Source organism: Sceloporus undulatus, chromosome 2, assembly GCF_019175285.1.
Source record: "Sceloporus undulatus isolate JIND9_A2432 ecotype Alabama chromosome 2, SceUnd_v1.1, whole genome shotgun sequence".
NCBI classification, from domain to species: Eukaryota; Metazoa; Chordata; class Lepidosauria; order Squamata; family Phrynosomatidae; genus Sceloporus; species Sceloporus undulatus.
In genome coordinates, this window is record NC_056523.1 from 238638984 (window position 1) to 238666334 (window position 27351).

General features: G+C 39.7%; 1 protein-coding gene across 50 annotated transcripts in view; it reads left to right on the forward strand.

Moving 5' to 3' along the window:
- Nucleotides 1–27351, forward strand: part of PTPRD (protein tyrosine phosphatase receptor type D) — a 1118901-nt gene that overhangs the window by 877078 nt on the left and 214472 nt on the right. The gene's annotated exons all lie outside the window — the stretch shown is intronic.

The following is a 27351-nucleotide window of genomic DNA, read 5'->3' on the forward strand; positions in this document are numbered from 1 at the left end:
AACTGGAGGGAAGGGACCCAAACAGCCAGCCACTATCTCAAATGATTAGTACTTGGACTGAAATTCATAACACTGGAATAACTAAAGGTTGTTAACTGCTGGCTTAGATAGTCAATAGTTTCTGCAAAGCTTTGTTGCTCTAAATCTAAATCTAGATTTAAAAAGACTACTTAGAAAATACATAGTTAAAAGTGTTATTTTACTAATGAGAGTAAGTATTTTAGATATCTGGCCAAAATTTGATAAAATTGTAAGGAACCTTTTGGCCCTAACTGATAAAGCTGGTATTTCTGGCTTCTGTTTTAAGAGAGTAAAAAATTTCTTATGGGAAAGTATCCAAAAAAGCAGCTGGTCTTAATGGTTGTATTTTATTATTATTATTTTCATTCATGTAACTACATATTGGATTTCTGGGCCATTTACATTTAAAAACCCCTATCAATTCAACAAATAAAATTCTCCCAATGAAAGTAAAACAATTAATAAAACAAAAAAAGAGAAACAATTAAAATTCCTCAATTAAAGATCAGCAAAATAGTCAATCAGTTAATAACATTTTCAGTTATAACAACCGAATTTCAAGGTTCAGTTTATTAGTAGCGTAAAAATAGATGTTTTAATCCAGATGTTGTTTAAGAACAGATGCACTCCACAATGATGGAGCCACCCTTTAAAAAAATCATATTGATCGTTTACAGTTGCTGTTACAAATGCATAATCCAGAGTTATGCATTTATAACTAATTTGTATTCCTGCTCCCTGCAAATTCAATGGTGTTGGGAATACAGTGCATCTGCGTCATATGCGGCTTTCAGCATATGCTGAAAGCCACGCAGGGAGAAGGGGCGGTGTGTCCCATAGGGACGAATGGGGCGCATGCCCATGGTGCATACATGTCACCGCGCCACCGTATGCACAAGCCCCATTCATTTAAATGGGGCTCAAGCATGGGCGGTATTTGCTTTACGCGGGGGAGTCCAGAATGCATAAAGTAAGGATGCACTGTATATAGGGATCATAAAAGTGCCCCAGATAATTATTTGATCTATAACTTCAATAGTATTAACCAGTGATATATTCAAGTCATTTAGAGTATGTATTTTCCCTGGAAAATGATTAACCATCCATTATGAAGCCAAGCCCTCCCTCCAGTCCATCTGCCTTGGTCCAGGCCTTGGAGGTAGAGAGGAACTGCTCGACCTCTTACCCTTTCCCTCCACCACTCCCTCTTCTGTGTCATGTCTTTTTAGATTGTAAGCCCGAGGGCAGGGAACCATCTAACTAAAAAGATTGCATGTACAGCGCTGTGTAAATTTACAGCGCTTCATAAATAAAAGATAATAATAATAATAATAATAATAATAATAATAATAATAATAATAATAATAATAATAGTCCAAGGGTCAATTCACATCTCTACATTCAAGTCTCAAGTCGAGTCTAATGTCTGAGAGCCAATATTTAATAGAAAAAAGGAGGTGGGAACATTTCTCAGAGGGGAACAGCAAACATATTAAGAAAATGACTTGAGGTGGGGGGTGTTGAGATTTGCTTGGCAGCCTGTCCCCACTGTATATCAGAGGAGCCTTCTAAACCTTTTCAAAAGCTTTAGAAGGATCCTTCTGCCTAAAGCTCATTGCTTAATGCATTTGCTGTTTCTTTCCAAAAAAAAATGTGCCCAGCAGGTTTTACCTGCTGCTTGAAGTGAATGGTATCAGCAAATCAGTCACACAAAAAAAATATGGGTGTCAGGTTAAGTTGTTTCAATGCGACATTTTTGCCAAGTCAAGTCCAAATGAAGTGACTGAAATCTGACTTGAACCCAAGTCAATTGACTCAAGTCTTGCAGAACCATGCTGGCAACCACTATTGGTCATAGATAATGGTATATGCTCTGATCTCATGGTCTTCCCAAGCAAGAGGACAGTTGCATTCTGCACCAGCTGAAGCTTCAGAATCATTTTTAAGAGTGGTCCCACATATTGGCCTCAGTCCCACATCCCCTTAATATGACCTATATACCAATATGAAGATATACATCATAACAACACTACATACCCCCTTGCACAACACATGCCAATGACTGGTTGTGATTGTGGAATGCACCATGCATCATGTGGAACCATAGTGCAAAGTATAGGATGCACAACCAAAATGCAAAGCACAGGATGTACAGCTGCAATGCACAATCACAGTACAAAGTACAGTTATGTGCAACCACAATGCATAATTGCAGTATAGCTATGTGATGTAAAACTCAAATGTAAAGTATGAAATTCACAACCAGAATATGTAATGCACATTGCTCAACCAGAAAAGACAAAGCACAGATGAACATACTTTCTGTACAACTCCCACAATTATCAACAGAATACATCTGTTACACAGTGGTGACTTTCAGACCTCAATATGCAGTGTGACTTATGCATGTTTATGTCCTTATGTGAATTCTGCCCAAGGTATCTATTTGTGATTATAGTAGAAGCCAAATCATCAAGACTTATTATGGAAAATATAAAGATGTGATCTACAAATTTAGCTGTAACCAGGGCAATAATGGCTCTAACAAAGTTTACCCTCTCTTAGCAAGGGCACAACCCTTGTTTAAAGACCCCCTAAATTCTACTTGGGTCTCAGTTTTTAAATATAGGTACATCATTGGTACTTCCAAAGCTGGCTGCCATGGTTGATTCCATGGTCACTTGGCATCTCTGTATAGCACCATCAGTAGATGCTACCCTTCTGGCCCAGTTCAGTTGTCCACCTCAGAACTGTGAGGGGAACATATGTAAACAAAGAAAATATTTTCAAAGCTTGCAACAGGGACATTTCAATTACAATATGAAGCCATCCCAGGGAGATGCACTGTTGTATGACTTTCCATGACTACCTACTGCACACTGTGCACAAGCATGGCAGCTCTTTTTCATGTGGCAGCTGTTAGTATGGCTTGTAGGTTGTTCTGATGGGGTTTGGTTATGATCTACAACATAAGCTTCAGATTACTTGAAATACATTTCTCAGTCTGGAGCATTTCGGGATCATGTCATGCAAATGTTAGCCCAAAGACCAGAAAAGCAGTCTGGGATCCTGAACAGCTGTGTGAGCCCAGCAAACCTAGGTCTTGTTTCCCAACAGCTGGCCTGATCTCTGGGTGCTGGCCATGGGGATGTTTTCAGTGCATGCTTACTTATAATTAGTTTTCTCATGTTACTTCTTGATCCATAAAGTTGCCACAATTTTGCATGGTGCATATGTAGTATTAATACATGGTTATTGGATGATAGCTAGTATTGTCAGTGGCTTACCCTTGAGTATAATTTCAGACAAATTGTTACCCATGCCAAATTGTTGTCTCATGGTGACTTTGACTTGTCAAAACAGAGTATGAACATAGGGTCCTGAAATATTTATTTTGCCATAGCATGTTGTTCTCAATAGTCTGTAAGTCAAATATTTTCACATGCTACTTTTCTGTTTGCTTTGAAAATGTCAGGGGCTTGTTCTTTCTTGCACTTCAGCCCATAGCACAATGTAGTTTAAAATGCACTCTGAATGTCAAGCAGTGGAGAAACTCCAATAGCGCACAATAAACTACCATAGAGGGCCCCAACAACATATTTCAACCACGGTGCAACAGAATTCCCATTTATTTAATAGCATTTTTTTTAAAAAAAACCCACCCATTATCAAAAGTTCTCTGGACAGATTACAAAAATCTGAAAGAATGCAATACAATACAGCAAAGTAAAATATAATAGTGAACAAACAGACCAAAGAAAACTATATAAAAGCAGATACAAAAGCTAAAAAGCCTGATAGGAAAAGATTTCTGTTTGGCAACAAGAAGATAACATTGGTGGTGCAAGTGGAGCGTCCTTCCAACTGCACTTCATATAAAAAGAAATTAGGTCCAACTGTCTCTGTGTTAAATTTGCATTTACAATAGGCTTGCAGCATGATCCCCAATCTCTTCTTGACCCACTTCATAAAATGTAATGTTGAGTAATCTGTGTTGCCAATCAGTCATAAAAATGAATTTAATTCACAGAAGTAGGTGGCTATAAACTACTTTAGTTGTTAGCCTTCCAATTTGATGTAAATGAACATAAAAGGTATATTGTGAAGAGCCTTGTTGTCTAAACAAATATAGAAAATGTTCAGTAGCAAATGCTTATGAACGCACCCTATGTGGAAATGTCACTGGCTTCCTGCCCATTCTGCGCTTATGCCATTATGTAGTTGTGCAATAGTTAGATATTCCTGTGTGAAATTGGAGGATGAAGTTAATGTTCTTTTTTTTTTTAAGTGAATGTTTGAGGCCTTTATGATTGCTGACACCTGGTAGACAACTTTGGTTGGATTGAACAGGTTCTGCAAGATGAAGACAAATTGCTGCCAAATAAGCAGTAAGGTCCAACTGTTAATATGGCTGAAGGTAGCACACTTTTCATTCCTGCCAACAAATCCACAAGTTTGGCAGAGGATCAGGATGCCAGTGGAGATGATCGAACTACCTTGGCTATTTAAATTTGGGGAAAACACTGAAGAGTGAAAAAGAAGTGACACTGTTACAGACAGCCAAAATAAAGCTGCTTCGAGTCAGAGTGGAGCTATGGTGTTTCAATGATGCATGCGTCCTAAGAGTCCAGAAGCCACACCAAAGCCACGCTCTAGCCCTAAGGACTGGAGCGTGGCTTTGGTGCAACTTCTGGACTCTTAGGACGCATGCATCATTGAAACACCATACCTCCAATGTGACTCGAAGCTGCTTTATTTTGGCTGTCTGTAACAGGCCACAGAAAGTCAATGAAAGAGGAGGGTAGAAACAAGGAAGAGAGAGAGAGAGAGAATGGAGAGATGACATAGCAGGCCTTCACTAAGCAGACCGGTGGGGAGTAAGAGGACACATTCAGTTATGGACGGAAAAAGTTTGCTATTCTCCCAAACAGGCAGTGTTACCCCACCAAGGGGTTACAGTGGACCACCACCACCAGGATTATAGCCCATAGTGATATCGTAAAAGGCACCAGGTTCCTACTTTTCAAGTAGATACTAGTCAAGTAGATACTTATATTTACTTGTTGTCAGATTTGCCTCTTGGAAGTTTCAGCTTCTGGAAGACCAAACATTGCCCTTCTATAACTTAGTACTTAAAAGCTTCATCTTGTCCAGTTTACTGCAGCTGCTTAGAATGGCATGTTAGCTTGTGTACAAGACTCTGAATGTGATTAGCTTCACTGAAACTGGAAGTTGATGACAGGAAGTTTAGACATGAAAGAAACTTTTTTTATATAAAAAATATTATTGTTACCATAAAATAAAATCTGGTAGCTGTGGGCTTATCTTAAAGGGCTTCCTTATAAAATAAATCTTATAACCTTATGGATCCTAATTGTGCTAGAACATGAATACTGTTGTATGATCTGTTCCTCATTTTGTTTCATACATTACAGTAGTTTCTTACACATAACACACCCACATTTGTTCTTTAGTTCTGCTATCACAAATAGCAACTCTGTGGTACATGGGCGCAGGTTGTCCACTGCAACCTGAAAAGAAGCTGGATTCATGCCATAGTCAATTTTTCTGACCTCTATTATTCCTCTCTTTAGTGATCACTCCTATATCCTGAAGGGAAAGTTTCACCCTTAGGCTTGTGGTATTTTTGTTTGGCTGAGAAAGAGAAAGGTTTTTCTTTCCCCCTTCCTTCTCTTCTTCTCTTCTGTGTGCTCAAGTTAACAAGGCGAGAGAAGTCATGACTGATAACAGGAAGATACTATCATGTTAACATGACCTAAAGGAAGTTATTTGATATACTTTCAGCTGCAAAATACTCAGAGAGGTTTTATTTACAAAGAAAGAAATGTATTGTAAGTAACAAAATACATCACGACTATGGTTACCACAGTACTTGGAGGATGCTGAACACATTCAGATATTTGGAAATGAAAAAGAGGGTGATACTCTATTTAAATAGCAATAAATTTTAAATAGATATAGTAAGTGGATAGGACTGGGGTCATTTAACATCCACCAACATATTTTAAACCTTTAGTATTTATTTCTCAGTTTCCCCAACTGCCAAGCTGAGAATCAGTGTTCGCACAACTGTTTTACACTGCTCAAGTGCCAAGGAATTTTCTGCCCCCTGCCTCCTAAATAGTACAAACTATTTTTGAAACTCTCCTCTGCTTTGAGATCATTCCTCCTTTTTAGCATTGGGACATACTTTTTGGTGTGTCTGTTGAGGAGGCTATGTTTAAAGCATTTTTCAGTTTTTGTTTCACAGTTTTTTTGGATCCTGGCCAATGTCTGTTCACTGGTAACACATTGCACAGTTGTTGCATTAAATATCCATTCTTGTGCTCCAGAATGGCTTCTGATCCTGACCTATGACTTCACAGTTGCCTGCTGGGGGAGAATTGGGACAAGGATCCCCCCCCCCGAAGGATGTAACCTAAGCATAGCTAGTTAGTGGCGCTTAGAGTTTTTTGTTTTGATAGGTGATGCTCAGTTGGTTGCCTACACTTACATGTGGCTTGTCCTATTGTCATTTTCTTCACATACAGCACTCTATACTAGCTAAGGTTCTGCCATTAGACCTTCTGGTACTAGAAAACAACAGATGTTTCAGAGGACAGTGTAAAAAATGTGGGGTAATCTGCCCTACCCCCAATGAAAGTCTTATTTTAGCCTCTAATTGTTAGAGATTAGGTTAATCTCTGAAGCATGAGGTTTCATGTCCTTTACAAAGCATTAATGACTATAATCCCTCCTTTTTCAGCTTTGGCTGCTTTGGGTTCAATCCTCCTCTCTCTTCTAGAAGTCTGAGCTGGAGATTGGTGTCACTGCTGTCCAGACATTCAGATACAGTGATTTAAAATGCATCATCTTGCGGGGTTTTTCTTTTTGTTTGGTTTCATTATATACCTCTCAGAACATAGGTATATCAACAGTCTGGCATTTAAACAAAAAACATCCCCCCTTTTTTTACATGAGCTTATTGCTCACAGCCTAATGGCTGCTCATGCTGTATTCTTGTTTTGGATGGATTGTAGTGGCTTCATTTGTTGTAGATTATGTCCACAGTCCTTAATGGGACTGTCTCCGGGTAATCTATTTGAAGATTGTGCCTTATAGCTTCTAAGGTTCAAGAAAACATCTGTTGTTGATTATTTTTATCCACCCACCCCCATCTTGTGTTTTTTATCTGTACAATCAAGTATCATGTGTTACTCCTTCATCCCTTTAGTTGCAGTTTCTTGTTATGGCTGAAGTGTTGGATTTGGATGTAGTGAACTGATTCTTATAGATGTGTGCTCTGCACATTGAAAACTTTTCTATCAACAAACCTTTTTGTATACAGAGAACATTTCAAGACATTGTGCATGTAATGTGTGCGTGAGTAGAACACAATCACATGAATTCAGCCATTTTCCTTTCTAACTGATAGTTCTGGCAATATGTAATACACAAAGTGCTTTCCTCTCATGGGACCTTATCAAACAAGGCACTTACCATGCTGGAATCATGGCCCAAATGCTTCAGAAGTGCAGAGGTGGGATCGCCAGTCTCGCTTCTGAAGCATCATTGAAGCACATCCTGCTGTTCTTCCATCGATGAATCGTTCATGGAGCAGCCATTTTTGTAATAACTGGATCTTCTGTTATGCAAAAAAATGGCTGCTCCAGGAATGATTTCTCAATGGAAGAACAGTGAAATGTCTCAATGATGCTTCATCCCACCTCCACGCTTCTGAAACATTTGGGCCATGATTTCAGTGCAGTAAGTGCCTTGTGTGATAAGGACCATAGTTCATGGTTCAAGTTATTGTGCTGTCTTCACAGCACAATAGTATTAGCAGCTAAACCTTCTGTATCCCTTTGAAGAAAAAACTGACAGTGTAATATTGGTGAGGACAGGGCAGGTGAGATGGGTGTTAGGTGGCGAGGGCCTGAATTGTCCTGAAAGTAAACTTTCAAGGCAAATTTTTATATTCCTGCTCAGCAGAAAGATCTGAGTAATTTTGAGGAAAATAGAGAGATTATAATTTCCGAAGAGAATTTCAATGTGTTTCCTAATAAGTATTTTAGAGGGTATGTCCATTAAGCCAAGATGTGCACAAACCTTGTGTCCACATGATCTATCCTTCTGCTGTTTCTTCTCTAGTTTCTTCTTGGGTTGCATTGGATTTCCTCGATGAATTTGTCACAGTTTCCTGTGATTATCAGATTTGGAACAAAGTGGGACCTATATTAGAATATGTTTCAAACAAAATTTAGACATAAACAAGAACTGTGGCTAATGAATTTAATGGAAGAACACTAAGAATGAGAAAGGAAGTGGCAGCATGTGAACAGAATATATGAACAGAAAGCATGTGCACACCTTGGCTTAATAAACTGATGTATGCAGCTGGCTTAATCTTTTGAAGATATTTGTCTGTCACTCAGTTAACATTTGAAGAAAAGCTAGTATATGGCTTCAAGAGCATTCACATCTATACTTTTCTAAACAGGATTGTGTAAGCCAGAATTCTGAATGGTTAAGGAAATAGCATAAGTATGTATTATACAGTATATGGACTCCAGGGAAACCAACCTGAACCACGTGCAGAAGGTTGTGCTTAATATTACACAATGCTCATTAACTGTACTGAGCACTCTGTTGAAGTTTGTGATCATATTTTGGACCACTTGCATAACTACATGCAGTAAGGATGATTTAGTCTGATCAAAGTTAAATGAGCATATCCATGTGCAATTTCTAATACGTTTCATTGCCATTAATATATAGGAAAACTAAAAAAAATAAAAAATAGGGCCACATGAATTTCCAAAAAGAGCCATATCTTATTTTTCATTCATGCTTGGTCATGAGATAACTTGCATTTCCCCATTCTACAAGTTTTGAAGCCTGCACAAAGAACTGTTCATCTAGGTTTGAATGAAGTTAAATTGCTTTTGCATAAATGGTTGGTAAGGTGATTTAAAATATGGTTAATACATCATGTTGACAATTTCTGTAGTATTACCTGTGAAAAACTGGATTACACGTGTTAATTTCTCACAGGCTCAATTTTTTAAAAAAGATTAACCTATAACTACCCCATTTGTTGATTGATTGGTTTCCTTTATCCTGAAAATATTTTAAGATCATTTGTCAATGTGATTTTCAAAGTCAGGCCTTAATTTCTACCAGAAGTCACAATCTGTATTCCATACCTTTAGTTCTGGGATTCAGTTGTGGACTGGATGAAGAGGTCATATCAGATGTGTGTAATTCCATGTATGGGTTGTGTGCCTTATTCATCTGATCCAGACATGTACATCCCAACTGTTGTCCAATGTGGAATCAGAAGAAGGATTATCAGGTCAGAGGGAGTTCTTCCAAGCAGACTTGATCTTTGTAACATGTCAGATTAAGCACCAGCAAAAGCTGCTTCTCAAGATATTGCTATGTCTGAGACACTTAGGGATCAAAGCTTTTGCCAGTAATATCTACCAGAAGTCTGTTGTGTTTGTGGTTGTTCTTGTACTACAAGAGTTTTGGTGTGAAAAATCTCAGATTTTATATGCAGTAGTACAGTACAATCCCCATATCTGGGATACTGGTACCCACAATTTCACTTATGCACATTTGAAAAAATATGGTCTGTCTAGCCATCTGGAAGTCCTGCAGCACAAATCTATGGTTAACTTCCATTGGAAATACACTATAGACTTTGCTATTATCTGCAATTTTCACTATCCGTTGTACGTCTGGGAAGATTTCCTCCAAGGATACAGGGATCATAATGTTCTATGGGTGATGAAAGAGGACCGACTTCCTAAATCTTGTATTAAAGTAATAATAATGTGCAGGTATTGAGTCATAGAATCTCATAGAGTTGGAAGAGACCACAAGGGCCATCCAGTCCAACCCCCCTGCCATACAGGAAATCTCAATCAAAGCATCCCCGACAGATGGCCATTCAGCCTCTGTTTAAAGACCTCCAAGGAAGGAGACTCCACTACACTCCGAGGGAGTGTGTTCCACTGTCGAACAGCCCTTACTGTCAGGAAGTTCCTCCTAATGTTCAGGTGGAATCTCTTTTCCTGCAGCTTGGATCCATTGTTCTGGGTCCTGTTCTCTGGAGCAGCAGAAAACAAGCTTGCTCTCTCCTCAATATGTCATCCCTTCAAATATTTAAACAGGGTTATCATATCACCTCTTAACTTTCTCTTCTCCAGGCTAAACATCCCCAGTTCCCTAAGTCATTCCTCATAGGACATGGTTTGAAAATGGAGAAAGGTTTACTGCCTCCACCTCTTCCATTAGCTGCTGCTTAGTACTGTTGCATACACATTTATTAGACAGAAAAAAAGCAAACAGACATGTTAAAAAGGAAATTACAGGGCATCGGGCATAGAGTTGCTCCTTTCTTTCTTTTTTCTTTCTTTCTAGTCCCAAATGTCCCAAGGTCCCAGTTGCCATATATTTGCCATACATTACATCAAGTCCCATATGTTTTCGGAGCATTATTGTGAAAATACTTGAAAGATCATGCAGTTTTTGTGATCTGATACGGCTGTGCAAAGGGGGGTGATAAGTGTATTGCAGAAGGGTGATACCATGTATTATCCCTGTTGTTTATTATTATGAATTGACCTCTGCCATGATGGCTGCCACAGGAAACTCCTTAGCAGCCAAGCACCTGCTCTGTTTGCCACATTGCTACACAGTCATTTGCCTCAATTTTAGGAGTGCCTACTGCTGAGTGATTCTATAACATCTTCTTGGGAAATATTCTATCAAATTGAGGCTGCAACTCAGCATGGAGTTTTCTTTATGCTGCTATTTTGTTATCAAGCTGACTTATCCAGTAAGTGTTGAGGAAAGATAAAATCTCAGGTTTTAAAAAATTAGATGTTTCTTTTGTTGAAAGTAGAAATCAATCTCTCCTGTAAGCGGACTTGCCTCCTTGAAAAGGATATGTTAGGAGTCAATTAGAGGCAGCAGTTTTCCAAAAAAAACCCATGCAGTAGGATAGCCTGCATACTGTAGTTCCAAGAAGAAGACAAGTCTTATCTCTAGTGCGTGTGACAAGTACCACATATACTCATGTATAAGTCGATCTCATGTATAAGTCGAGGGCAGTTTTTGGATCCAAAATCATGGATTTTGATATAACTCATGTATAAGTCGAGGGTCAAACACTGGAGGATGTTACAAAAGATCTAAAGGGGGAAACAAAGCACCACTTCCCTCCCTATATCTCCCTCTCTGGACATCTCCCAACCATCGGTCTCAGCATGGAAAAGGGGAAACAAACCTCAGCACACACACACACTCTTCCCCTTACAAAAAAGGAGGACAGACCCCACTCTTTCTCTGCCTTTCATCCCATGATTCCCAAGGCTCATAGCTTGCAAAAAAGGAGGACAGACCCCACTTTTTCTCTGCTTTCCACCCCAAGGACCCAGGCTTGCAAAAAAGGAGGGCAGACCCCACTCTTTCTCTGCTCTCCACCCCAAGGACTCCCAAGGATCAGGGCTTGCAAAAAGGGAGGACAGACCCCACTCTTTCTCTGCTCTCCACACCAAGGACCCCCAAGGATCTGGGCTTGCAAAAAAGGAGGACAGACCTTTCTCTCTCTTTGCCTTTAAACCCCAGGATTTCCAGGCAAAACGAGGGACAAGCCAGGGCATACAATGTGTTTGTGTCCTTTGACTCAGCAGCAGCTTGTTAGCTCTGGCTGCGCGGGAAGGCTGAGAGAGAAAACAAAGACACACACACAGAGAGGAGGAGAGTGTGTGCCGGGGCTTCAAACAGGGAGCTGTTAGTCTACAGAGGAAGGTGGGCCCTTATTATTTCAAGAAATTTATAAGCATAAACTCATTGCCCCATCTATAAGTCTACCCATGATTTTGGAGTCCATTTTGGGGCATAATTTTTTTGACTCATAGTCGAGGACAGTGCGTCCTCGCCTTACGCGGGGGATCCGTTCCGGATCCCTCCGCGTAAGGCGAATTCCGCCTATGCTCGAGCCCCATTGGAAACAATGGGGCTCGGGCGCGGCGGCGCAGCGGTGCGGGCGCGCGCGCCCATTCAATTGAATGGGACGTGCCGCCCCTTTCAACCATGCGCGCGTGCCGCGGCTTGAGCGCATATGCTCAAGGCCGTGTATGGCGAGTGCGCGTAAGGCGAGGACGCACTGTATATACAGTATCTAATATGAATATGCACAATTGAAATAGCATGTTACTTGAATTAGAGTCAGTCATCCATAGAGCTATTAACAACCAAAAGAGTGTGACGTGTGCGTGCGTGCACACACACACACGCACACAGAGGCTTCTAAATAAAACAAATGTGTCGTCCATATTTTGATCAGCCTGGACATCTTAGATTACATCCCATGTTCATCTTTTATTTAACAACTAACTTTCTCTTAGCCATCAAGGGTCACGATGTACACCGTACATATATTCATACACACACAATTGCATACAGACAGTGAGAATCAGTTTGTTAAATTGGGTGGTATGTAACCACAATAGAGCTTTTAAACCCAACTACTGTACTGTAGATCCATTGAATCAGTTGAATTTACATAAATATAGATTTACTATTAATTTATTTAGTGCAAGAGTGGACAACTGTGGCAGGTCTGGGAGCCCCTTTTATGCTCTAGGATTCAGGGGGCCACATGGAAATCCACTTCTAGTTCACTTAAGTAAGGGGTTTTTTTTGTTGTTGTTTTTTGGTGGTTGTGGTGGTGGTTTGTATGTAGAACATAAAATGGAGGCATTGCAACCTATTTAAAAGCTGGATTATTTCCTCTGGAGGCTTCCACCATCAGAAAGTTACTCACCTTTTTTTTAACCAGAAAAAGGTTGTTCTGGGGGTTCTGGAGGGCACAAAAAACATCCATGAAAGCCACAGCTGGCCCATGTGGCTACATTTTGCTCTCCAGATTTAATGGGTCTAGTTTAGTAGAAACCAGCAATTGTATTTAGATCTAATATTTTCCTTGTAAACGGCCAAAGATATGCTAGGAAGTATAAAGGAAAGATTTAGCCCTATTTGATATGTAATGATTTGGGGCTAATAAATCATGATGTGACCTCTTTTTAACTTGTAGTGTATAGTTTAATGCAGGTGTGTGTGTGTTTCACCAATTGCCACACAAGGGTCTCTCCTTTGTCTTAGAACCTGAATGTGTGGGATTGGAGTGCTTTACCTCCACACCTCAGGGACTTTGTCCTTGCATTTTGTATCCCCCCTCCCCCAAAAATGAAGTGTTATACCCCACACACACCACAGTATGTATTTGGTTTTTTTTAAAATACAGTTTCCATAGAGAACAAGAGAGAAAGCATATGGTTGTTTAACCTCTGTCAGCAAATCAGGAAATTAAATCAGGATCAGGAGCTTTTCATGAAATCATAATGAAATAAAACCTTTTTCATAATCTTAATATTTTGTAATGTTTGTGATCTTAAAATGTAGATATGTTGAATTGGAAACATATGTATCTGCATACTCATACTGACTTATTATTATTATTTTTGCCTTGACTAGATTGCAGGCTGTTTTTTTTTAAACCCTCATGCTTGAAGAACTGTGAGGGCTTAAAACAGTCATTGCTTCTGTAGTGATCCTGATGGTGCGGTTGGAATTAAATCATAAATAAAATAACTTTTCTATTCATATCCCATGAAGGAGAGAACGATACTTTTCAAGAGCTACTCTGAGCCTTTTCTTCTTACAGAAAACATGTTACAAAGGAAGGGAATTCAACAAAGCTCATAATGACAACCACAACATGTATAGTCCTATAAAGCAAATGGGTTTATGTCTTAAGGTAAAGATTGATAAATGGAATATGCTAAATAAGATCCTGAATAGGAACACTTGCCCAGTTCCTGCAGGACATATTCTTACAATAGAAATGTAAAAAACTTGGTCCTTTTTATGTCTTAGCCCATGGAAACAATTTCACTTCTGAAATGCTTGAAGAACATTTGAGCATAATGGGCTTTGTACTGCCTGCTTTGGTTGTATCCTGCAGAGAGCACTCAGCCCCTTCAGCTTGAACTCTGTTTTATCTAACTCTTTATCCATTAATTTCCTCCTGACCTAGGGCATAAAATATATATACTTCTTATGCTTTGTGCTATGTGAAGACAAAGAAGAATACCATTACCAATCCATCACCATTATGAATGATGCAGCTTAAAACAAACACAGGTCAGAGACAAATATTTTAAGAGCAGATTTGTATTGATTCCATCACAACATTGAGCAGAAAGGGGGGGGGGGGGGAAATCCGTCTCTAAATGATGAAGAGCGAGCTGACAAACAGCTATAACCACAAAAGTAAACTTCAGTGCTTTGCTTAAGGGTTATTACTGGTAAGAAAGCAGAAGTGGCTGCAGTTATTAAAATCCACACTCCCTAAATATATTTATTACTGCAATCTCGTCATCACATACTAAACAGGAGTAGAGTCACTCTTTCAGTCATCCTCCCCCCCCCCCCACTTCTTTGCTTCCTCCATGTTTTATTGCTGTTCACTCACTAGCTTGTTGAAAGCTTTTTGGTTAGACAAAATTTTTCCTGATTAGCTTCCTTAATCTTTATTTATCTTCTCCACCAAAACATTGTTAGCAAACTTTTAAAGACACAGAGATTTATTTGCTTAAAAACTTCTAATAATGATTAGAAGTGTAATGTATCAAAGGGCCAGAGCAGACAGGAAGGAAAATGGAGCTCCGTTGTATGTTAACTGAAAGCCAGTCAAAACCTGACTGTCTGTACTGAAGGCGGCCTGAATACCCACAGGTTGTCCATACCACACAGCGTCAAGCCTCAAAGTGTGATTTTGTTTTCTGTCTGCTCATCATGCATATACACCATCACACAAATATACCACCAATGACCTCTGGTTACTTTCCTCTTCCCACCCAGATGCCATTCCATTAAACACCCATCCATATGATCAGCCACAGTCACACATGTGCTTGTACAGTGCATCGGTGTGCCCAGTGGCAAAGTACAATCATGGATGCCCCCCATGCATCCCCATACATCCCCCTTTTACCCTTCTTCACCCCATGCCCCCCTGTTGGACTATTTGGTTTGTGTATGTTGCAATTACATCCATTGGCGATCTCATTTTTGCTTTGCTGCAATCCCATATTGTTGCAGGGCTGTTTATATACCGGTGTGAAGATGCAAATTTTTTGCCTTGATTCAGAATATCCCAGCTTCTTTTTGCTCCATCTTTTAATCCCAGAGCACAGCTTCATTTCATTTCTGCTCATGCATCATCTGGAAGCCACTTTATTTTGCCCTCAAAGGCATGAATTGTGTCAACTTCAGTAATTTACAGCCAATATGGATGATTGGGATTCCAGGTTAATTTACAAGAATTAATTTAGATGTGGGACAGACAGTCCCAAAGTGCCGTGCTGCCACCAATACTAGGGTTAGGGACCGTGCACCAACCGCACAGTCCCTAAACCTACCACGGCATGGCAGCAGACTAAAGGCGGCATCCCGTCCATATGGGCTCTGCCATTTTGATGTAAACAATGCACAGTATATGCATGTAGCTGTGCGTCACTTACATCATGAGTGCACCATTGGCGCATTTGTGAAATTTGCTCGGCGATGGAAAAAGAACCCGTTTTTTCCAGGTCCTTTTTACTCTGAAGGGACGCCGCATGGTTTGATGGCTGCGGCAGCCCTCTGAAGGGAAACAGGCTGCCGCTAGGCCGCCCTTTTGGGGTGGTCTGTCCTGGGCCTAAATTGCCTAATTATGAACTAAAATGTGTGGTTTCTTTTTTGCCACCAAAATGTGTACAGTAATTCCCAAACCTGGAAGGACTAACTAAAAGCAAGCAGTTTTGCAAAAATCCAAAAGCACTAAGCTTTGGAGTAAAGTACCAGTTTGGAAATGTAACATTTGCATGCTTCTTTAAGATTGCCTCTCATTTAATTAATAACTGAATTAATAAATTCTGGAGTTATGTTCAAGCTGACAATTCACTATTTAAGTTAAAATTAAACTTAATTAAATTTCCCTTTTCTCTTAAGATATTTTAATTGTGTTTAACTAGTTAGTTCCTATCTTTGAGTAGGCGGCACAATCACAAACACATAGAGGTGATTTTGCCCAGGTAAGTCAGTAGAGTTCAACCTTCTCTGGATGAATTGTGCTCCCTCTAAAGGATAAGGTTTACAAGCTGCAATGTTTATAGAACTAATTCATCAAGAAGTTCTGTGGCTTGAATAGGTGCAAATATAAGATTTTCTTTTTATCACATGACAGTGTTAAATAGCACATAAATGCTTGTGTTATCAAGCAACATCCGGTGTGTTTGTGTTTGTAAGTTGTCACTTATAATACCATAATTAACACTGTGCTTTTTCCATTTCTTTTTCCTTTCATCTCGCCATTTGCATTCTCCTTCCTAAACTGTGTATGTATATACACAGAACTCATCATAAGCATTAAGATGCTTGGCTAAATTCCTGTCTGTGAACCGTTATATCTACATAATGTATGTACACACACACACACACACACACACATTTTTGTATTTCACTATTCACTTTTCCCCCCCAGTGCTTCTGGGCATTATGTTTTTACTGTAAAGCCACTTTAGAAGTTTCTACTGCAGCAGCCAAAGGCATGTCCCTTAATTCTATTAGTGTATTCTAATTATAGACAATTGGTTATATGGCCTATTTATCCAACTGGTCATATAACCAATTCTCTATAATTAGTCCCAAGCTTGTCATCACTGACATAAATATAATTGATTATGACAACTACTCGTCCCATGTATGTGTTGGCAACACAAAAAGAGTGCACTGTGATTTTATGTCTATAACTTTCCCCATCAACCAGTAATAATTAATTGCTATGGCTGGGAAGGGGGCAAAATAGTAAGATCCAAAACACACTGCAGAAATAATCCAGTTTGAGACCACTTCAACTGCCCTGTCTGAGTGCTAGAGAATCTTGGGAATTGTAGTTTATTGTGGCACCAGAACTCTCTGACGGAGAAAGCTAAATGTTTCACAAAATGGCACTTCCCAGAATTCACTAGCATTGAGCCAGGGCAGTTAAAGCAATCTCAAACTGGATTATTTCTGCAGTGTGTTTTGGACCTAATTATTACCAGACATGTCACAGAGAAAGTTCTAGGCCATGACATAGAAATCTGTACATACTGCAATATTATTTGCCATAGGTATATTACTGTTACAATGAACACAGAGAATGAATTTGTTGGTGTCCAGCCTTCAGGGCTCAGGTATTTTTATTTTATTTTTTATTTTATTTTTAAATCCCTAAGCCTTGGATGATCTGCAGTAATGTGCAATCCATTTGCTTCTAATCTTGTCTCGGTAAAATAAACAGGTCTTTCAGTAAGTATATTAAAATGAGAAGATATTCCAGGAAGTGTCTTAAAATAATAAGCAAACATATAAACAAAGGTCAATCTGATAAGAAGATGGACTAATAGATGTGTTCTGTATCATTAATAGATATATGACTCTGGTGGAATGCATTAGGGAGAGCCATTTTTAATTTTGCGAGAATCCTGTAAAAGAATGAGGGTGAAGGGAAAGATAAAATACAACCTTCAAACCACCTTGTATACTTCACATATGGAATGGATTATTAAAATAGCCATGTCTGCCCTGCATACTATTTTAAGAAGTTGAAATCAAGTGAGTTCATTTCAATGAAAAATCTCCCAATTCAATGGACCTGGAGTAAGGTTCCCAAATATTTTCAGATTGTAACTTCTGGGCACCTTGACCTTTGATCATGCTGTCTAGGGCTTCTAGGAAATGCAGAACAATAACCACTGTTCTAGTTCCTAAAGCACCCCTGGCACATATATTCCAACTTATTCTGTCTGGCTATAAATACAAATCAGGCAGCCAAAGACGAAAACCACTTAAACAATGGGATGCAAAGAAGCAAAAGCATATCAGTCCTTTTTAGCAGTTCAGAGGAGAGAGAAAGGAGTTCATGTTGCAAATCTGAATTAAAGGAAATGTTGCATGGACCTCGCTCCTGCCCAATAGTTATCCAGTTTTTGGATAATTGTCAAGTATTAGAAAGGTTTCGTGTATTTGTGGAGCATCACCTGCTTTGGGCCCAAGTCCGTCTAGTAGAGAAGCTAGATAGTAGAAGCTCTGATATGAATTGTTCAGGAAACCTATCAAAATACTGTTTATCTCTATTAGTTGATTTGATTTGATGTTGTGTATCTCAAGATGACAAGAAAGTTTCAGTAACACCAAATTTCTTCCTTGTGTATGTATGTGCGTGCATGCATGTGTGTGTTTTCCTTTTTATTCCTTGCATGAAGCCTAATGATATTAGCAAAATTATTAATTCTTGCTAATTCTTACCATATCATTTTACATAGTTTCCTTTCAGAATGTAGAATCCTCACATCAAGTCAAATTAGATCATAAGAAAAGATGGGGCTGTCTGCATGGGCCAAAAGGCCTGTTCTCTCCTGGCCCTGCATTGTCCTGTTTGGATGATGCAGACCAATATCCCCAGGCCTGGCTCTTAAGGATCTGCTATAACTCCACGGCAACAGCTGCTGGACCAGACAGCCCCACATACCTTCGACCACATGGATATAACCAGGCACCCATTTCCATGTCAAAGGCCATAATATGGGTCTTCTCAGTAGAAGCAATGGTGGAGGAAGGTAAGGGTGTGTGGCAGTAGTGGATCCATGGCACAGTAGCAGGCAGGCAGGCAGGCAGGCATCTTAACAGCCACCCATCTGCACACTGACCCAAGTCAGGATAGCACAGGCTTCCAGTATTCCATAGCATTGACCAGAGCTTTGAAAAAGTAACATTTTTGAATGTTAACTCAAAAAATCCCCTAGCAAGCCTGGCCAGTATCCATTCTAACTCAAAGAATCTGGTCCAAAACCTGACATTTTCCAGCCTCTCTTCTTGACTCTAAATATGCTTACCTGAATATTAAGTCTGATCATAAAAAGCAACTGTGATACAGAGTTGGAGTTACAAAAGTTTTGGGAAGCAAATTTGAGACTGACAAATGTTCATATAAGTGTTGTATAAAGTACAGCTGGCCCTCTGTATCCATGGCTTCTTTATCCACAGATTCAAGTATCCACGGCTTGAAAATATTCAAAAAATATATAAATTACCAAAAGCAAACCTTGATTTTGCTATTTTATATTTTATATAAAGGACAACATTTTATTATCCATTGTATTTAATAGGACATGAACATCCATAGATTTTGGTATCTACGGGGAGTCCTGGAACCAAACCCCAGGGGATATCAAGGGCCTACTGTATACTACTTTATGACAAAGTTAAAATTCTATTCTGTTATTGTCAATTGAGCAACTAATTTTATAGGGAAATTATAGAAATAGAAATGACAAATATTTTCTCTGCAAATTTGGTTAAAGGTAGAAGTAACTTATTGTTATGTTTCTCTTGGGTACTTTTATAATGTTGCCTGAAAAAATACTGTACTAGTCCTACTGTGGGGAGTCGTACCAATATCAAAAGATTTGTGAGATGCCATGCTGAAGCTTAAATACATATGACTTCATTAAAGATAACAAAATCTGTAGTGGAACTATCCTTTCCAAAAATAGATAACTATATTAGTACTACTTCATACATTTTCCTATATGACAAATCCATTTACCCATGACTGAAATTATACTTGATCTGCCCTTCACATATTACAATATATATTCCTTCTCCTACACACAGGGGCCATTTTCTGAGTAGGAAATGTTATATATGATGTAACTCATAACATTCTTAAAGTAAAGTAGTCATAGATGATACTGCAAGCTGCTTTTTTTAAAGTAGCCTGAGCAATCCTAGGATTAACTAAATTAACAGGCCTTCATAAGATCTGGGGGAAAAAACATATTTGCACTTCTTCTGGAGTGTTTCCTGCACAAACATTGTATTCTGATTTGGATATTTGATTTCAAAGTATCTGTGTGACATTGTCAAGTGAAACTTGCTGTAAAGAAACAACCCTGTTATGAGGCAAAACATTTAAAATTTATAAATGTCTGTGGGTTGTAATACCTGAACTGTGAAAATGTTAACCAACTAGGGAGAAGAGTGAGGGTTATACTACTATCTTGGCTGGTGGATGGCTTGACAGTTACATTAACTGTCAGTGCAAATATGTCATGAAGGCCTTGCAAACATGATTGGTTGCTAATCTAGAAAGGATCTGTCTCAGAGTGTAAAAGACAGACGTCACAGCTAGATAAGCCAATCAAAGTTGAGAGCAGGAGCTAGCTATTTATGGATGATGAGGAGAAGTAGGATGAAGAGTGAAGGATGAAGAAGTAGCAGCTGGAGCAATAAGATGGAAGCACCAAGCACTGAAGACTGAGGTCCGGTACAAACAGGCCAAATGCGGTGTGGTGCCACCGATACTAGCATTTGGGAGCGCGCAGCAATCGTATGCTCCCGAACCCTAGTATATATGGGTGGCACCATCTTGACGCGGCACCATCCATACAGCGCACACATCCATGACATGTCATGTGTGACACATCCACCCCTACACCCCAGGGTGCAAATGGTGCCTTAGTGGCATCACAGGAAAGGAGCTCCATTTCGGAGGTCCTTTTCCCAGCGTATTGTTGTTGCAGCCGTGCAGTTGCTGTGGCAACGATCCGGAGGAGAAAGGAATAGCCTTTGGCCGTCCCTTTCTCCAAATCTGTACCAAGCCTGAATTAATGAAGGATTGTGATTGAAGAGGAAAATTGGCAACAGAAACATAAATGGGAGTTGTTTCTTATGGAAGACTGGATAAAGCTGAAGGAGCTATGAAGATGCAGGATGTGTCAGCCAGCCTGTAGAATGAGCTGGGGTGGGAATCATGTGGCCCTCCAGATGTTGGTCAACTGAAAGTCCCAGCAGCCTTAACCACCATATCCAGTGGTGAAGAATTGTGGGAGTTGCAGTCCAGCAACATCAGGAGGGCTGCATGATTCCTACCCCTGCTTTAAGACTGGAATGAGTTTATTTCGGTACTACTTTTGGTCTGTGGTTAACAAGGGAGTGGCACTAGATCCCCTTAACTACCTTTGAACACAGCATTGGTATTAATTGTATTTTGAATATATCTTTATACATCTGCAAACAAACAGCACCATTTGTAGATGAAATTGTTTAATCAAATAAAGAAAATTCTACAATACAATTATTTATTACATTTAGAGCATCCCATTCCATTGTAGGTGGCCAAGTAGTTATGCATAGTATTGATTTTTCTTTTTGTATGACGTGAGGAATAATTTTCTAATTCTAATTTTTTTTTTAATTTCCCGTCTCTCTGAAATTTCTCATTTTCCTCTTAACATTTCAGTTTTATGTAATACATTTGAATATTTTGGTAGAAACAAATTTAATTTTTTTAATGTCTGTATTAGTAGGTTACGTTTGTTTTCACAAAAATGTAAGTTAGTGAAATATAGGTTTTGAAATTGTGATTGGAGAGTACAAAAAGAGAAAGAAAGGCTGTAGTGAGAAGGGGGCCCTTCAAAAATGATTTTTTGACATTTGTTGTTCTACAGTACCACAGTCTGCTCCTCTTCTTGTTTTTGTAGAGAGAATGGAGCCTCTTCATGTTCTGCTTCCAGTCATGTAGTCTGATTCCTGTATTGGTCATCAGGTGATGTCCTGGTCTATACTTCCCTCTTTGGTTTCTGTATTTGCAATGAACAAACTGTTGCTCTCACAAAATTCCATCACTTGCTCTTCCTGCTTTATTTCTTGATCCTAGGCCAGTTTCCTACAATCTTGATTTCTGCACTGTTTCTTACTTTTCCATTCTAAGAACCTATGATTAATAAGAAATTCTATTTAGATGTGTGGTCAGTTTTCTCTTGGACTTCAACATAGAATATTTCAATTTCTTCTTCTTCTGCCTCTGTAGGTAGAGCATAAATTTGGATTGTGTTCATATTGATAGTTTCCTCTCATTTCTTATTGATATTATTCAATCAGCCTTTTCATTATCTGTTTAGACTGGTTTTGCTACACCCCATTTCTTCTTAGCTTTTCAATTCCTGAGTAAAAATACTGTGGAATTATCTGACTCAAAATGTCCCATTCCTGTCCCTTTTAGCTCACTCACCCCAAGCATTGCAATGTTTATAGGTCGTATTTCTTGTTTTACAATATCCAGCTTCCCTCATTCATGCTTCTCAAATTTCATGTTCCTTATGTGTTATGCTTTGGACCTTTTTCACCTCTCAGCATGTCAAGAGCTGGCCATCCTTTTGGCTTGAGTTCAGTTGCCTCATTAGCCTCAACATGAATTGTACTTGCCGTCTCCTGTGCCCGAGTAAGTTGCTGAGTGCCTTCAGACCTGGAAGTGTCATTTTCTGGCACTGAATCTTATTTTTATTTTATTATTATTTATTTATTTCATTCATATGCCACCTTTCTCCCTGGAGAGACCCAAGGTGGCTCACAGATAAAAACATTTCAGATCTTAATGAAATTCAAAACAATTAAAACATCTACATCCAGTATAAAATCACATAAAATATACAAAAGTTAAAAACAAAATAAAAACCCACTTGCTCCATAAAAACTGCCCTGTTGTGCATTATATACAAAATTGTGACCCGCTTTGAGTCCCACTGCAGGAGAAAGGTGAGATACATGTATACATGTTGGAAATAAATAAATAATTAATTAATTTTAAAAAAAGGCTTTCATGGCCATCATCCATAGTTTTTTGCAGGTTTTTCGGGCTATGTGGCCATGTTTTATAAGAGTTTATTCCTGACATTTTGCCAGCATCTGTGGCTGGCATTTTCAGAGAATGCTAACCTGGAAGAGAGTGGGTACACACACACACACACACACACACACACACACACACACACTGTGTGACCCTGGGTGAGGAGGAGTGATTCCCATGTTAATCTATGTATTGTTCTGTTGTTGATGGCCTCCTCATCATTGGATCTTCAAAGTAGAGGATGTCAGAAATGGTTTACCTTTGCTTTAATCTGGGCAGTACTAACACACAGTAGCTATGGTGCCACTGCCATTGTCTCTGAGATCCTCTTCCAGCATCACTCCCACACCTCTCACTGTCCAGTAGCTTTTGGCACATTTAGTCTGGCAAAAGCCTGTCTGACATGGGAGACCCTACCAGCAGCACTGATGCAGTGCACTCTTGCCTCATTGGAGCACACAATCCCACCATCGCCATTGTTGGGATATTAAATCTGTATACCACCCATATCTACAGAGCATTTCTGCATCTAATAGGTACTACCATCTTCACAAAAGAAATATGAGGGGGACTTAACTGTGACATACATAAAGAAAAGTTAAAGGTTTTTACATTGTGCTAAATGTTGTGTCCAAATAAATAGCTTATTCCTTGAGACTGTAACACTTTCTGTTAAAGTAACACACCTTATTTTGTTTATTTTAAAAGTTTTTGGCCCCCATTTCCCCCTTTTTTTTCTTGAGAGAGCAAAAACTAAGATAACGTAGGTAGCATAGGGTACAGCCATTTCCAGCTCTTTCTTTTTACATGGTATATGCTCCCAATTTTTCTTTTAAGTCTTTTTCATTGAAAAACATTATAAATATCCTAATTATTACAATTGGATTTGCGGTGAAAATAAGTATTGTCTTTATTTCAATTTACCAAAAAATATTAATAATCTGGGGTTTTTTTAATTGGGAAAATGTTTTTTCCCCGTAGCATCAAAACATTTCCCCCAAAATGTACATCTCAACACCTGTGCTAGTGTGCATGTGCTCATGTTTTACTTCCTGACAGCAGTATCCATTACATCATGATATCAGCTATGGAAATGTTTTTGGGTACACCTGAAGGTGACTGACTCCCAGCTAATGGCTCTCTTTTTTAATGCATAAATTGTAGTGTTATAAGTTAAAAGTATTTAAATCAATATTCCATTTGTAAGGGTACAGGGGACTGTTAACTTAAAAACATATGTCTCAGGCAAACAGATTCAGCATGTGTGAGTCAAATATTCAATTGTATCAGCAACATACAAATATACAGGAAAGGTGACTTCTTCAAAATGTCAACCATTGCATTTTTCCTTCCATATGAAGGTGACATTCTGGTCACAAAACTATTTTCTAACATGCAGTTATTCTTTTCATTCTTCATTTATGTCAAACAAAGACATGGTCCATATATGAACTTTCAGTATCAGGTGTCTACCTTTCAGGTCAAATTATTTATTCTTTGTTGTCTCTGTGATTCACACAACTGGGGTATTCTTACACTTCTGCAGGACATATTTAGGGGTAAATTTAAGGCCTTTTTCTGGCATTTAGTAACTGATAGATTGATAGATACTAGATTTACACAGAATTTCCCCCCATTCTGTTCAGGAAACAATAGCAGAAAAAGATACTTACTACGGAGATAACTTTCTTGTTCTTGTTTCATTTAAAATTAATTTAAGTAATGTAAATAATGCCCCCCCCCCCCCCCCCAAAAAAAAACCAAGCAAAAAACAGATGGAGTTAATTTGAAGACTGCAGAATTTCATCATACTTTAGGACTCTCAGGTGGAAATCTCTTCGAATTTTGTATTCTAGTTTGGATGTTCAGTTCCTGGCTTACTAAACTACTGTTTAACAGCTAGAAATTTGTGGTGGGAACGCATGCTTCGTTTTTCATCCTCCACTTGCCTCCTCCATTTCTCATTTGGTTTGGTCAATCCAAAAAAACTGTTATGCTTAAAATTGAGATTTGGTTTAATGCTAGTTAATTAACATATCAGTATCTTATGTTACAAGCTAGTTATTTATTTATTTGGATCTTGCCTTGCATATGACCCAACTACAGTTCTTCATTGCAGCTTGTTTAATTAAAATCAGTTGTAAATTTAAACCAGAATTCTGAATTAAACCAGCATGCAAATGCTGAGCAGGGAGGTAATAAGGGAAGTGGGAAGATGGAAGTGTGCAGTTTCACAGTTGGTTCCTGGTTTCCACTTAGAACTGAGAGACCAAATTGTACATGGTTCATATAAATTGTGTGAAATGTACATTGTCCTTCAGTGTGACTCTGTGTACTTTGTGTCCAGATTGCTACGAATTGCCATAAAGTAGAATACAGATTTGCAAATTGTTCTCTCCCCCCCCCCCCCAAAAATCTGGGCATATTACAATAATTACCTTTCAGCTAGATCTTAAGAATTTCGTTCTCACTTTCTCTTTATGCTTACTTGGGAAAATTAATTTTTTTCTGTTCTGACCTGCAATATATACAGTGCGCCCTCCTCATACGCAGAGTTGCCATGCGTGGATTTCAGCATCTGCGGATGACAAACTGGGCCATTGTTCCCAATGTGTGGATGTGTGCCGCAAGTGGAGACAAAAGTCCCTTGCCTCCCCTCCTCTCCTCCTTTCCCCCTCTCCTCCATTCCCTCCTTGCTTATTTACTGCTGCAGGAAAGACCAGGTGGTGGTGTTGGAGGCCTTGAAGCCTCTAGTGTGGCTGCTCAGTCTCCTCGCCGCTGTCACCACCACTGTGGGAAAAGCTGGGCAGTGCTGCTGGTGCTGGAGGCCAAGCCTCAGCCTCCTCGCCACCATCACCCGGCTTTTCCCACGGCAGTGGCGGCAGTGATGAGGGTGAGCAGCAGCGCCAGAGGCCTTCAAGGCTTGTAACATCTGCACCTGGCCTCCTCGCTGCTGCTGTGGAAGGGCCAGATGGCGGTGTTGGAGGCGCTACTGCCGTTGCCGCCAGCACTGCCACCCAGCCCTTCCACGGCAGTGGGGAGGAGGCCAAGGCTTGGCCTCCAACACCACCACCAGGCCTCTTGCCACCTCTTGGCTTCCAACACCACCGTCACTGGGCCTTTTGCATGGTGGCGGCAGTGAGGAGGCAGAGCACATCAATGCCACAGGCCTTCAAAGCCCTCTGCATGGTCACCCGGCCTTCTCACCTCTTCGTCATCGCTGCCACTGCCATGCCAAGGCCTCCAGCACTAGCAGCAGCACCTGGCTTTTCCCACAGTGGAGGTGGTGAGGAGGCTGAGCAGCCACACCAGAGACCTTCAAGGCCTCCAACACCAGCACCCAGCCTTTGCTGCAGCGGTGGCAGCAGCAGAAAGTAAGTAAGCAAGGAGAGAAGGGAGGAAGAAGGGAGGGAAGGAGGAAGGGAGTAGAGGGACTTTGGGCCCTAATGGTGGCAGGCGTGCATATGCGCTGCCATTGGGGACAAAGGGGACTCGAGCATATGCAGCTTTTGGTATGTGCAGGGGGGGGTCTGGAACAGATCCCCCACGTATACCGAGGGCCTACTGTATTTACTTATTCTTATTGGGATGCAGTGGCTCAAGTGGTTAAGATGCTGACTCTGTTGATTGCAAGAATGGCAGGTTGGTATTTTGAGGCCTGGGTCCCGCATGATAGGGTGAGCTGTCCAGGCCCAGCATCTGCCAGCCTAACTGTTTGTAAGCAGGCAAATGCAAGTAGATAAATAGGTACCACTTGTCAGTGGAAAGGTAATAGCATTCGGTGGAGTCTTGCTGGCCACATGACCACCAGAGCAGTCCTCGGACAATGCTGGCTCTTCGGATTAAAATTGGAGATAAGCACCGCCCCCTACAGTGAGTTACAAGACATTCATGTCAAGGGACTACCCTTACCTTTTAACCTTTATTCTTATTAAGACACCTAGAAAACAACCTATCTAGACATTGTACAATCATAATAGAACTATGATGATAAAATACCTTTAAGAAGCTTAATGTTTGTGAAGAGGTTATAATATTAAAGCAATAATACAGTGGGTCCTTGTTATTCGCTGGGGTTTGGTTCCAGGAATTCCCATGGATAACAAAATCTGTGGATGCTCAAGTCCCATTAAATACAGTGGCATAGCAAAATGGTGTCCCCTATATAAAATGGAAAATGAAAGTTTGCTATTTGGAATTTATACTTTGCTTGGAATATTTTCAAGCTATGGATGCTCAAATCCGTGCATAAAAAAATCCATGTATAAGGAGGGCCAACTGTATTGCAGCAAAATCGTAATGGAGATTTTCACCTTGGCCAAAGGGACAGGAGCATAGCAGTATGTGCCCATCATTTCTGTGCAATAATGTGATGATTATCACATGATGTTGTGATTATCCCATGATTATAATAATCATAATAATAATAAATAGTTTATTTATATCCCGCTTTTCCAATTTTTGATCAAAGCGTCCATGAATAAAGAGGAATTCTAGTGCTGCTTTTTGTTCATGGGAATTTTGCATGAATAAAAGCAATG